The 13,446-nt window shown below is 39.3% G+C and overlaps 1 protein-coding gene and 1 long non-coding RNA gene across 12 annotated transcripts in view; one reads left to right on the forward strand and one right to left on the reverse strand.

Moving 5' to 3' along the window:
• LOC117664983 (uncharacterized) overlaps nt 1–9,093 on the reverse strand; it is a 222,596-nt gene extending 213,503 nt beyond the window's left edge. For 2 of the 3 annotated variants that reach the window (XR_004591217.3, XR_004591216.3), the window contains exon 1: nt 8,900–9,039. This is a non-coding gene — a long non-coding RNA (uncharacterized LOC117664983). Of the gene's footprint in view, nt 1–4,127; nt 7,920–8,899 lie in introns of those variants that run through there. The other variant, XR_015733892.1, reaches the window with a different exon arrangement.
• TPK1 (thiamin pyrophosphokinase 1) overlaps nt 8,996–13,446 on the forward strand; it is a 519,294-nt gene continuing 514,843 nt past the window's right edge. For 5 of the 9 annotated variants that reach the window (XM_087892396.1, XM_087892395.1, XM_087892388.1 and 2 more), the window contains exon 1: nt 8,996–9,103. The gene's annotated coding sequence lies outside the window, so the exon portion shown is untranslated. Of the gene's footprint in view, nt 9,336–13,446 lie in introns of all 9 variants that reach the window. The other 4 variants (XM_087892389.1, XM_087892398.1, XM_034416489.3 and 1 more) reach the window with 3 other exon arrangements.

Here is a 13,446-nt window from a genome sequence, read left to right on the forward strand (position 1 = left end):
CTCTTTTCTTTCTTTCTTACTTTCTCTTCCCCCCACCCTCTTCTTCTCCTATTTCCTCTTCCTTTCTCCTTCTCCTCCTCTCTTCCTCCCTCTCTTACTGTCACTCCTATTCTAATTTCCCTTCCCTTCCTTCATCCCTCTCTATTACTGTATCCTTTTATGCATATGGATTACTCAGAGGGCTGAAAAAGTTATTTTTGACTGGTCCTCACACTTTTGACCAGTCCTTGAACTTACGACTGTCCTCACATTTTACATTTTTGCCCTATCTTGTCACCATGGTGAAGAGAAGCAGTTGTGAAATGAGTGACATGGTTGTTAAGAATGCTGCATGGGCATAAATGTGAGGATGGTCATAAGTGTGAGGACCAGTCAAAAGTGCGAGGACCTGTCAGAAATGACTTTTTTCAGCCCTCTGGTTAGTCCTTTTGTGCGTATGGACTACTCAGAGGGCTGAAAAAGTTATTTTTGACTGGTCCTCACACTTTTGACCAGTCCTTGAACTTACGACTGTCCTCACATTTTACATTTTTGCCCTATCTTGTCACCATGGTGAAGAGAAGCAGTTGTGAAATGAGTGACATGGTTGTTAAGAATGCTGCACGGGCATAAATGTGAGGATGGTCATAAGTGTGAGGACCAGTCAAAAGTGTGAGGACCTGTCAGAAATGACTTTTCAGCCCTCTGAGTAGTCCCTATACACATAGCCATGGCCACCGGGTCACATGACCAGCTAGCCACGCCCACCCAGTCACATGGCCTCCAAGCCACGCCCACACAATAAGCCACGCCCACAATGGTGTCCTTCTTACCAATGTTAAAATCTGTTCACCTTACCCTATACACATAGCCATGGCCACCCGGTCACATGACCAGCTAGCCATGCCCACCCAGTCACATGACCAGCTAGCCACGCCCACAAAATAAGCCACGCCCACAATGTCCCTCTTTACCAATGTTAAAATCTGGTCACCTTATACTTAGAAGACTAAGTATTTGGAAGACTAAAAGTCTTCTAGGCCCAGTGAATGACCCAGATTGTATCCTGCAACTTTATCCTGGGACATGTATATTTGCCTTCATTCATGACAGACCACCTTTATTTGCAAATGAACTTTATCTGAGTGGGGAGAAAGATCTTTTTTTCTGAGAGCTTTAAGATTTTGTAAGGATATTTGTATTTGTGCTATTTATTTACAAACAATGATAGTGCTTTGAAGTTTGCATCATGCAGAAACTGTAGGGCAGATCCAAGAATGGATGTGGTTTATAATCTCAATACGTTTGATGGCAGATCTCACATTTGAGTTCTCATAGTATCATTTTCTTTTCCTTATCAACAGTTCTATTGAATCTTTATGGCTAAACGGAATTAAATTAATGTGAGTTACTAGTCTCCGGTAACATTATTTTGATTATTTTCCTTTCTTCTTCCTTCCAGTATCCGTAATACTGAAATTTAAGTTAGTGGAATAGAAGCATACTTTTTATTTCTGGTCGTCTGTAGGGAATAGCCAGACATCTATTCCTAATTATTTAGTTTTCTAAAATATCAGATATTATAATAAACACAACTTTTGAACAAGAAGTTCAGAGTGACACTATTAATTTTGGATTAAGTTTAAAAAAGAAATAGAACTTTCTTAGATCCACATATGGGATTAGGCAAGAGTTATTATCTATGCATGATTCTGGTAATAAATCCACAATCTATGCTATCACATTTTACAATGCCCTAAATCTAATTCGAAACAAATTCATTGTGTTAGCCTTGTATTATTACTGCATATGTCAATGTACATAATTATTAATTTTTCTATAATTCCTCCTGCCTAATTTGTTTTGACAATGCTTAAAAGAGATTGTTAATGATATCCATGCATTCTGTACAAATTACTAGATAATTCCAACAAAATTAGTTATTAATAGAATTATTTATTTAAAAAGTGGTTACAAATGTCAAATGTGATGTATCCTCATTAATCACATATATAATCAAGAGGCAATCTTGCCTAATAATGTATGATATGTGGGAATCTTTTCCTGTGTATCTCCCTCTCTCAGATTTGGTATCAATGAAACACCAGCATCAGGAATAGGTAGCAATACTGCTATTAAAGGATCAGTTTTCTTGCTGCTGTCTTGTTCTAGGACACACACACACACACACACACACACACACACACACACACACAGAGAGAGAGAGAGAGAGAGAGAGAGAGAGAGAGAGAGAGAGAGAGAGAGAATTTTAAATTGGAAATGGCCTAGTGATTTTCTTCCCAAGTATTAACTAATCTTAATTTTTAAACTCAGAGAATATTGGGTACTTGTTTCTTGTTTCCTGAGAAAAAGCAGGGTAAAATAATTACTTAACAATACTAGAATATCATTGGTACTATAATTATTATTATTAGTCATGTACCAATTAAAACAATGTTAATCTCAGAATGGATTTAGGTATAGTAATAACTTCCCTACTTTTCTTTTTTAGAAAAAGAGGTGAGATTTTATTACATAGCTCCTGTTTTCATCTTGACTTTTTCAAGTCTGTACTGCTATATGTCTGATTAACTCTGCACATTGCAGATATAGGTACAGGGCTCTTCCCTCTAGAACAGTAAGAGTTGAAAGGGACCTTGGAGGTCGTGTAGTCCAATCCCCTACTCAAGTAGGAGACCCATTTCAGATAAATGGCTGTTAAATTGCATGCTTATTTGACCCATTCCCCCCCCCTTTTTTTTTGAAGATGGGAACTACATAAGTTCTTTTCCAGTCCTCTGGTAGTTCCTCGGTGCCCCAGGATCTTTAAAGATATGGGCCTTTAAAGTGGTTATGAAATCATTTCTGCCAGCAAATGAAAATAATATTTCTTAAAAGTATGGTGTTAGGACCCTGAGAGTCTCCCAAGATTCTCTCAAACCCATCAAAACTATTTGCCAGCTTATGTTGAAAAATAATGCCCACCAAAGTGAGAAGTGGCAGTGGCAGCAAATGTGTCAGTTTTAAATTTTAATATAGTAAATATTGATAAATACAACCCATAGAAAGAAAAGTTATTTTGAGGTCCTCCATACTTTTTAAAAATGAGAAGGGGCCTGAGAGAAAAAAAATCAAGAAACATTAAGGATAGTTCTTTTCTTTTCCATTGGACAATTTCCATGGGAACACCACCTTAGTCTGGAAAGAATAAATGGCATTCCTTCTTGCAAAAAGATTATGGATTTCAATCAAGCCAAATAGCACCATTTACAGCACCAACAGACAGGATGATCATGGAGTTTTAATTATAGAAAAGTATTTGAGGCCCAAGAGTAAAAATTTAGCATTGGTTTGCAACCTTGTCTTTTAAAAAGACTACGTTTTTCCTAAAACTACAATCACACAGCCACAAACAAGTAAATGGTTAGAAAGGAAGGCAATGTTGGACGCTTATTGGGATGATGGGAATAATGATTCACTTTATTGCTGGGTCACTAGTACAGAGTGTACCATAATTTGGGGACAGGCCTAAAATAAGCAATATTTTGAATTTTGGAAGAAGACTTCTTTTCTTTAGCCAATTCCTAACTTGACAAAGCAAGTAAAGTAGGCTTCTAAGAAGGTATGCAATTATTGGTATTACACATCTGAAAAGAGTGTTTTCTGAAAAGTGAATAAACTTTTCACATAGTAATTCCCTAGTAATTCCTAAAAAGAGTTCTTCAATTATTAGAAATTAGGGAACCACTGAACTCTAAAACAAAAATACAGAAAGCTTTACTGATGTTCTACAAAAGAAAAACAAAAACAAAATGGAAATATGGGTAAAAGAGATTTCATCTTAGTGAATTTACTAATGAGGAAATTTTTATTTGCACTGCGAATCATGAACAGAGCTTGGCAATTTGCCACTCCTGAGTGATTTCTAGTATAATGTTCCTTTAGCATGGTATTTAAAGAAATAAAGCACTCACAAAAGTAGATTGTTGTTGTTGTTAGTAGTTGCAAAGTCGTGTCTGACCCATTGTGACCCCACGGACAACATTCCTCCAAGCCTTCCTGTCCTCAATTAATCAAATATTGTACTAATGCTTTATTACTGAAAGTGGAAAGTATGCAAGAATGTACAAGAAAATGGAGGACGATAGTTTGTTTTCATGCTTTATCGAATTTATTTCCTGCTTTTTCAATAATAAAAACAGCACAGGATATAATTCATACTCTAGTTCATTGGATACTTGTTTCTGCTCTCCCCTGACAAAAACTTGATTTCACATCAAAAATGAATTTTTCCTCCTACATTTGATCCTAAGTTTTGATAGAAAAATACAGAGTTATTCAAGTCAAACATGACTCTCTTATGACAACTGTAGTATCTGGTGAGATCTTAAAATAAGATTTTTTACTGCATTTTGCAGAGCTATTTGCCCAGGTTAATGAAGTCTTAAAAAGAAAGGAAAATAGAAGTTGGGTTCTACATAAATATGGATGCTGAACTGCTCTCGGTTTTAGAGTGGAAAGACATGGAAGGCAGGTCTAAATATGGCATTAGATTATGTTGCTTCTAAAGCTCCATAGTCCCTCAACACCAATTGTATCTTACTTAGCAATATATTTGGCTCTTATATGCACTCACATCATACACATGTCAGAAGCCCCGATGGGCTTCCGGATTGAAATGATTGGCCAGTGACATCACTGTTGCCTGGCGCATGCCCAGTTGGGGGCTCTTTTCATGTAGCCAGCAGGAGCTGGAGCAAAGGTAAAGTCACCCCATCCTATGGCAGCACACAAGTCTCAAATACGAGCTTGCTAACCTCCAACCCAGCGTCCTAACCATACGAGCCATTATAACAGCATTATAACATACTCTCCAGTTAGTGTGCGCTTGGAATAAAAGAATCCAAAGTACCAGAGACAGAGAAACATGATAGTTGATCCTTAGAAAATAATAATTGTACAAATGTAGAATTTTCAAAGTCAAAACATACCATAATTTAATTAAATAAATGGTACGTTCTGTTTTAAACTAGAATGCAAACCTTTTCTAGCATGCACAAATTACCTAGCTTTCAATATTCACTTTTTCTTTGTTTATTATGTATTTGTATACACACACATATACTGTACATAGATAACAAAAAGACAGAAATGAAGTGAAATATTTAACAGATAACATTATATAACAATTGCTTGAATAATTTCATTTGGGAATGAAACAGAAGAATATTATGCCATTTACTTTGCATCAAGAGAGATACCTATAATTTTTATTTAATATATTATCAGTATCCTTTCACTTATGTAGTGATGTTCCTTTGCTGCCCCCTACTGCAGACCATAGCATCATTTTCCAAAGGACCTCTGATTCTGACAAATAAGTCAGAATGAAATCATAGACTGTAACTTTCCAAAAGTTAGATAGTAGTACTAATTTCTTCATATCAATCATCTCAGTAAGTTTAATATGAATTAGTACAAATTAGTGAACACTATTTATTATTTTCTAACTTCAGAAGGCTTTTTAATATTTTTAAAATAAATTTCTACCTAATAATCTGTCAAAAAGCTTCTTTGCTTGCAAAAATCTGCCCTAAATGCCAATCGTTATACTAGAAATGGGGGAATACACACTGAAGATCAATGACAGTCACAATTATTGTAAGCTAAATGGGGAAGTTGAAAAAAAAGTTTGTTCTCTGGAAGACGGTAATGAAAGTTTCACAGATATGTCCATGAAGAAGGGAGAATTGAAACTGCAAGGCCGGAAACTAAGAATCGGAGACCAGACCAGATCATGATCAAAACAGGATGCAGCTCCCCTCCATATCAAGATTAAAGGAAAAAAAACAATAATTTCATTATTATGTAAAAATGGAAGAAAGAGAGGCAAGATTTGAACTCCAACATGGATTGATAGGTTCTGCAATAGCTGATTATCTTTCTACTAAGAGTGTCTTGTGTTAGTAATAAAAGACATTTTCTACCTGTCTTAACTTCTATTCCTCCACTACTTAGCTCCGGAGTGCTGCTTGAGTTTCTAGAGAACAATTATTGTTGTGCCCTGAGTGTCCTATTAGCTTGACTCATAGGAGATTACCTGGTTTCTTGTGACTCTTAGGCAAGTAAGTTGCCATTTTTACAATAGTGAAAAAAAAAATTACTCTAGCAATTTTCTCTGTTATTCCTTCATTTAAATTAAGCTTTTTTCTGGGTAAAGGATTAAGCTTAAAGAACTGTGCCTTTTAGCCTTAAAGTTTCACAGACACTTGAAGGGCATAAAAATATTCTACATTTGAGGGACTAAAATACAGATATATATTTTTTCAGGCGTATACACCAACTGATCAGGATTAATGATTAAAAAAATCTGAATTAAAGGTTAAACACACACATACGTCTGCTACTATCCATCAAAGTCTTCAATGGCATCTACAACATAATGCTTTATTTGTATTTTTGTATAGGTAATCCTTGATTTACAACAGTTCACTTAGTGACCACTCAAAGTTACAAAGGCACTGAAAAAGGTGACATGACCGTTTTTCACACTTATGACCATTGCAGCATCCCCACGGTCATGTGATCAAAATTCAGATGGTTGAACTGTCTCACACTTATGATGGTTGTGGTCTCCCAGGGTCATGTGATCCCCTTTTGCAACCTTCTGACAAGCAAAGTCAGCGGGGAGGCCAGATTCACTTAACAAATGTGTTACTAAGTTAACAACTGCAGTGATTCACTTAACAAATGTGGCAAGAAAAGTTGTGAAATGGGGCAAAACTCACTTAATAAATTTCTCACTTAGCAACATAAATTTTGGGCTCAATTGTGGTCACAATGAGGAGAGGCCAGGCAAGGCAAAGCCGGGCATAACAAGGAGTGGCTAGGAGGGGAGGGGTGAGACGGGGCTGAGATTGGCAAGGAGAGGCAGGGCGAGGCGCTCTTCAACATGAGTGATGTCAAGTTAGCCATGACCACCCAGCCACACCTACCCAGCCAGTCATTAGAGCAGAGAACCAGTTGTTAAATTATTTGAATCCCACCACTGGGTTGGTAAGATTGACAATGGCCTCCACTATCAGTTTATTGGGAAGAAGAGATTGAAGTCACAGTTTGTTCTTTTAACAATTAATGACAGCCAGAGACACTACAATTATTAAAAAGAATGGGAATATTGAAAAATTAAAAGGATTATTACCTGCATATATCACCCTTACTCATTTTATAAGCTGAAACATTATTTTTGATTAATTTGTAATGTAGGTTTAGAGACTGTGTTACAGAATGAATAATTGAAGACAAAATGATGAAGTTAGCAGGTTAGATGTTATATGATTTGCTGACTGGATGCAAGAGCCCTTACAAAAGATTTTTAAAAAATAAGATACAAATTTTTAAATGGGTAAGAATAAATAAAATGAAAGGTATGTAAATAATAACACGCTACATGAAAATAGAGATGCAAAACTGAATTGATTCTTATCACTCGAGTTGCAAGTTAGGCACATGAACAGAATTCTCCCCATAGGGTGTAATAATCTCTGAACAGTCCTCAGATTGTTTATAGAAATATTGTGTTTTACCAATAAAAATGATTAGCATGGCATGAAAAATCAATATACAATTAGAAGCTTCTGCAAGCTCAAAGCATTGATCCATTGAGATTCTTGCTCTCTACAAATGATTTGCTGATCTCATCTTGCCTAATGGCATCTTCTGGAAAAATTTGTCCAATTCCTTCACTAGATATAGGGGAGCATTGGTTTCCAGGATGATAATACGTGTGTGATAATCATGAAAATGTTGCAATTGATGTCATTCTGACTTTTATGCTTCTTTATAGCAGACACTAAGCGGGAACTTTCCATCACTTGAACTGCAGCTGGTTTCCCGTTCCATATGGTTCTTTGCTACTTTTTCTAAGATTCTTGAGTATTCTGTGGATGGAATTATAAATTAAATAATCATCTAGAGTAACCAGTTGGTTCCTGGGGGATCTGTAATATTGCAAAGGCTATATATATATATACTATATGGCTGCATGCTTTGAAACTTTTGTAGCTGTACATATGACCATGGTTCCGGTAAAGAGGATGTGAGGACATATTTGGCATCTCTGACCACTGCCTATCTAGTGGAGCTCTTCAAGAATCCAAGGTATTTTTATTTATTTATTAATTTTTTCCCATCTTATCTAAGTGACTCTGGGCAGCTCACAAGATATACTCGAGAAATTCTCCATGTACCCATTTCCCATTCTTTACAACTGTTTCAGACATGTACAAACACATAAACTGTGTTCATGGCCTTGGACAATCAATTCAGTCATTTAACATTAGTTTCCACAGAAAAAGGAGAATTTATTACAGTATGATTTGCTTAAAATAAGTGTAGCAAAATATAGATCTGCAAATAATTGCAGATTATACCAAGATATTCAAAACAATAAAAGCCTCTGAGAATTTATTTGCGAAGTACAGACACTAAACCTACTTTTAAAATCTGTGGCAGAAGAGATAGGCTATTTAAACGTTTTAGGGAAACCAGGAAGAAATGGTCCTTGATTGTAAAGTAGTTCTTAGAACTTCAGTCCTAGATCTAGGACTGAAAAAGTTATGACTGTGGCCTGAAATTTTGTGCTCCAGAGCTGATAAACCTGATTTTAGAAGAAAGCCTATAAATTATTCTTCTAATTGCAAACATACGGTTGTACCTTTGGTTTGTCGCATGGCTTCTCGCAATGCTAGCAGCATTGCGGAGGTTTAAATACGTGTAATGCTTGTTTCAAACGTCTCAGTGCCTTCCTGATTTGGAATAATTAAAGGCCCACGAACGGGCAGCCAGGCAGTTGGCAGTAGCAACTTTTTCCACGACACATCCTCCATTCTAAAGGTGGTGGTTTTCTCACACAACCTACCTTTTTTGCTTCGGTTTCTCGACAATAGGGACAGCCTTCCTTCCATTTCCTCTCCCGGCGGCTACCGGCACTGTTACAAATCAAATGCCGAGTCGCTGATTACCGTGGCGATCGATGTGATCGCTCTCTCACTTCTTCTACATGCAGCGTCTGCGGCGCGCCAGTGTGCAAAAGGAACATTTGGAGAAATGCATGACTGGGAAGGTGAGCCGGAGACGTCAGATTCTCTGCAGAGGGAAATACTTCTGCCCTTTGCTTATTAATTCTTTCGTGTTTTCTGTAAGGGGCAAGAGACAGGCTATAGTTTCAAGACACAGCGGTAGCGGCGGCGGCGATGATTTTTGCAAACTGTGCAATTACTCGCCAGTAAATCCCTCTGAGATCCCTGCGACTTATCCCTAAGAAGAGCGTGTAGGAACGTGGATCTTGACCCTAGGTAGTGTTTTTTTGTAGCGTTTTAACGTTTCTTTTGATTTCTGCTTCTCTCTCTTTCACAACTTGTCGAGGGATAAAGTGAAAGCGTAGAGCTCTTCCTGTCCTTAATTAGAGAGGCCTCCAGAGATCTTGACGGATCTTGATTTCTACAACGAGGTCCTAACCTTCAGACCTGCCGCGAGATTGCATGTTAACTTTCTCAATCCTGATCTCATTAGAAACAGGAGAAGCGGGCTTTTTGGTTTGGTATGAACTTGGCCAGGAATTTAATCCCTCTGTCCACTTTTCCAAATATTACACAATTCAGATCACTGTATACCCTCCAAGACATCCTTTAGTAAAGAAGACTGTGGTTGCCAATGAGGGATATTGTGGCTTCAAGAAAGAGATCTGTTGATCTGTTTTATAAATAATAATTCAGATCTCCCCAAATGCATCCAAGGTGGATTCAAACAAACAAGTTTATCACTTGTCAGAGCAATTCAGGGGCATGTGGGGGGGGGGGTTGTTGGAAATACCATGAATGAATTCTCTTACAAGCAGATTAAAAGAAAGGCAGACTAATCTGAACACATTTGTCCTGTATCGTTATTGATTTATTATGTATTATTTTTACATGAAAAGAGCACTATAACATTTTTACAGATGTCTTCTTTTTGAAGTCTAGCTAGTTGAACATATCAGTACAACATGAAACTAGAACAGGGCAGATTGAAATTAAACTCCCAAGACCATATTGGTAACCTTGATTAAGTGTCTTATCAGTCTAACCCACCTCCCAAAGTTTTCAAGAAGATAAAAGGACTAGGTTGCCTACTTGAAGGAAGGAATGGGTAATACTGATGGCACCTTTGTTTTAAAAATAATTTGATTAGAATGTATAATTTAGATAAGAATAGAGAAAAGTTTAAATATTTCCTTCAAGGCCATTGTCAAAATAAACAAATGGGGTCTTCAGCTTATTTTTTGGGGGCGGTGTGTGTGTCAAAGTTTTCCTTCTCCATCTGTTCCCTCCCCACAGCATCCCCACTTAGACAGTCTGGCCTGAGAGAGAGAGAGAAAATGGCCCAAGGAGCTTCTGTGGATAAGGAAAGACTGAAAATCGGTGTCTCCTTGGCCTTATTCAATACTTGTATTGACAACTTAGGGCAGGGGACAAACCAAGTTTTTGGCTGCAAAAACCTAGAGGGATGTATCTCTCTAGGGCAGGGGTGTCTGTGCTGTTACAGATAGTGAGTTGTGGTGAGTTAGTTACCTTAAGAATTAAGAGCTGTCTCCTTAAGAGATTGCATTGTGGGAGATGTAGTGAGAGATTGCATTATAGGAAATGTAGTCCATGACATGTAACCTTATTTGTGTGTCTGATTGGCCACTGAGGCTCTCTGCCGGGATTTTAGAACAAAGACCTGGCTATATGTTGAATTACCTCAGAAGAGAGAACATGCTTTCTGAACAGGGAGTCAGAACTACCATCCTTTTACACTAGGAAATGGGACAGATTATGAAATATGGATGCATCTCACCTGGACTCACTATGATTGTAAGTCTTATGTGTTCAAGGATTCCCAAATAAATATAATCTGCATGAAAACCTGTTTGCTAGAGTTTATCTGCCTGTTCCCAGTGGAGCCAGATGCCTGGGGAACAGAACAGTAAAAAGATGTAGATGCCTGACCCCCTCCCTTTATTTCGGAGCATTGATGGACATTCTGTTTGAGTGAAAATGCATCTCTTCTCTGTGCACAACTTATAAAAGGACTTTGTTTGTATCTAATTGAGACCTTTGCTTAGCCACGAAAGTGACAAACTTGCTTTCCTTCTCTTTGTCTGAGTGAAGTATTCTGCTCAGCGGTAAAAGACAGAAAGAGAAAGACAATTCTTGTGCTAGCTAAGAAGATTGCCCTGCCATAAAGAGGCCCAGGGGCTGCATGTTTGAATCACCTTTGGCAGTAAAAGGGCAGAAAGAGAAATACAATTCTTGGACTAGCTAAGAAGATTGCCCTGCCATAAAGGGGCCCAGGGCTGCATGTTTCAATCACCTTTGCAAAGTTTGTGTGTATGTTGTTTTAGAAGTTTACTTCGTCAGTAAAATGAAAAGCCTTATTTTAACACAAAGTAATCCGAGCCACCTAAGCTCTTTGGAGATTGAATTTGCATGATACAAGTTGCTTCCCAGCCTGACCACTCAATGTGCATTTGAAAAAAGAAACAATCCAGCCACAGTGCATGCTGTTGCTTTGAATCTTGCTTGAATAAAATACTGGAAAGCTAAATCCCCTTTACAGGCCAAGCAACTAAAGCCCAAAGGAACCCAAGTCGAGGAAAGCCTCTTAGGGTCTCCAAATAGGACAGTTGCTTTGCAGCTCTATACAAAGGAACACGCTGAAACCAGTTTAACCCAAGCATTAGTTAGGTAACAGCACCCTAGTGGCCAAAGGTGTACTGCACCAACCACCCCCAGTGGTCAGAAGGCGAACTGTAACGATGTCTCCTAGAGTTTGCAACGCACCCCAGCAGTCAACAGGCAAACTGCAATGATGTCTCCTAGAGTTTGCAGCGCACCCCAGCAGTCAACAGGCGAACTGCATCGACATCCCCTAGAGTTTGCAGCGTACCCAAGTGGTCAACAGGCGAACTGCAGCAACGTCTCCTAAAGTTTGCAACGCACCCCAGTGGTCAACAGGCGAACTGCAACAATGTCTCCTAAAGTTTGCAGCGCACCCCAGCAGTCAACAGGCGAACTGCATCGACATCCCCTAGAGTTTGCAGCGCACCCCAGTGGTCAACAGGCGAACTGCAACGACATCTCCTAAAGTTTGCAGAAAGTTCCCCGAGTTTCCCAGTCATGGCTGAGACCTCTAATGAGTCAGCAGAGTTGAACCTCCCAGCTAATCTTGACACACCTGAAGCATCGGATGCCGTGGAGTCTTATCCAATCATGGCAGAAGCATATGATTCATCAGGAATGATGACCCTTCCATCACCAATTGTGTCATCGACACAATTCCAGAAGTGAATGTCCAAAATTCCAAAGAGGCTGAAGCTCATCAGAGAACCTATGACCTCAGGCAGCACAGGAAGCTCACTGCTGTTATGCAGTCAAGCCTGAAGGAAGATTGGGACAAGCATTATCGTCGCAACAAAAGGTATTGGGAGAACTTGCAACAGATCTGCAACAGGCCCGTGGATGAGCTTTCACACGGCTGCATCCGCACGATGGTGAATGAAATGGATGAACTTTATAAGCAATGGAAGAATTCTGAAAGCCATCTTGTCAACATCCAGCAGCAGCTAGAAGACCCAGAACTCATGGGGGACATGCAACGCTTAGAGATGTTGAGTGTGGAACGTGGGAAAATATTTCAAAGTTGTAAGAACTCCTTCCACACGGCACTCCAGGCGAAAGGCACATCAAGGGAGAAAGCCTCCTCACCCCAACGCTCACATGCATCTATCGCTCATTCTTCCAAGAAAGCTGCGAGTGAGAAGGCCCAATCCAAAGCAACCCATCGCTCACACGCATCATCTCATCGGTCACAAGCGGTCCCCTCTTACAAGTCATCCCGGGCTCGGCAAGGTAGCAGTGTCTCACAACAATCTTCTGCCTCAGGTTCCTTCCATCCTTCCAAAGCATCTTCCCATCACAGCCAGTCATCCAGAGCCTCCACAGCGAGGAGTTTCGCTGCCCGGGCCGCAGAGGCACGAGCCGAAGCTGCAGTGGCCAAAGCAACCTTGAGCGTGGCAAAGGAAGAACAATTGCTGAAGGAAGAATTGGCCAAAGTTCAGGCCAGACTAGACTATTTGAAGTATGAAAAAGAGACACTGGAAAAAGTAACACTGGCTGAAGCTTTAGAGGCGGCGGCTGAACACACTTCACTCAACTTCAATCCTGGACAGTTAGAGGAAGAGGACTCAGATGAGCGTGTCAAAGCCTATGTTGAGGACCAGAACTCCCCACAGCAGGGACAAAGAGGAGAACCTCACCCACCGGCTCTACGAACTACTCAGACATCAGATATTGTAAGATCTAGACCACGAGACTCCTCCTTTGAAAATGCACAACCTACCCCGGCAAATGAAGACATTCGGGGCAACCAGAGTACTCCTTCAGC

Source organism: Pantherophis guttatus, chromosome 4 (assembly GCF_059756535.1).
Source record: "Pantherophis guttatus breed Tessera chromosome 4, ASM5975653v1, whole genome shotgun sequence".
NCBI classification, from domain to species: domain Eukaryota; kingdom Metazoa; phylum Chordata; class Lepidosauria; order Squamata; family Colubridae; genus Pantherophis; species Pantherophis guttatus.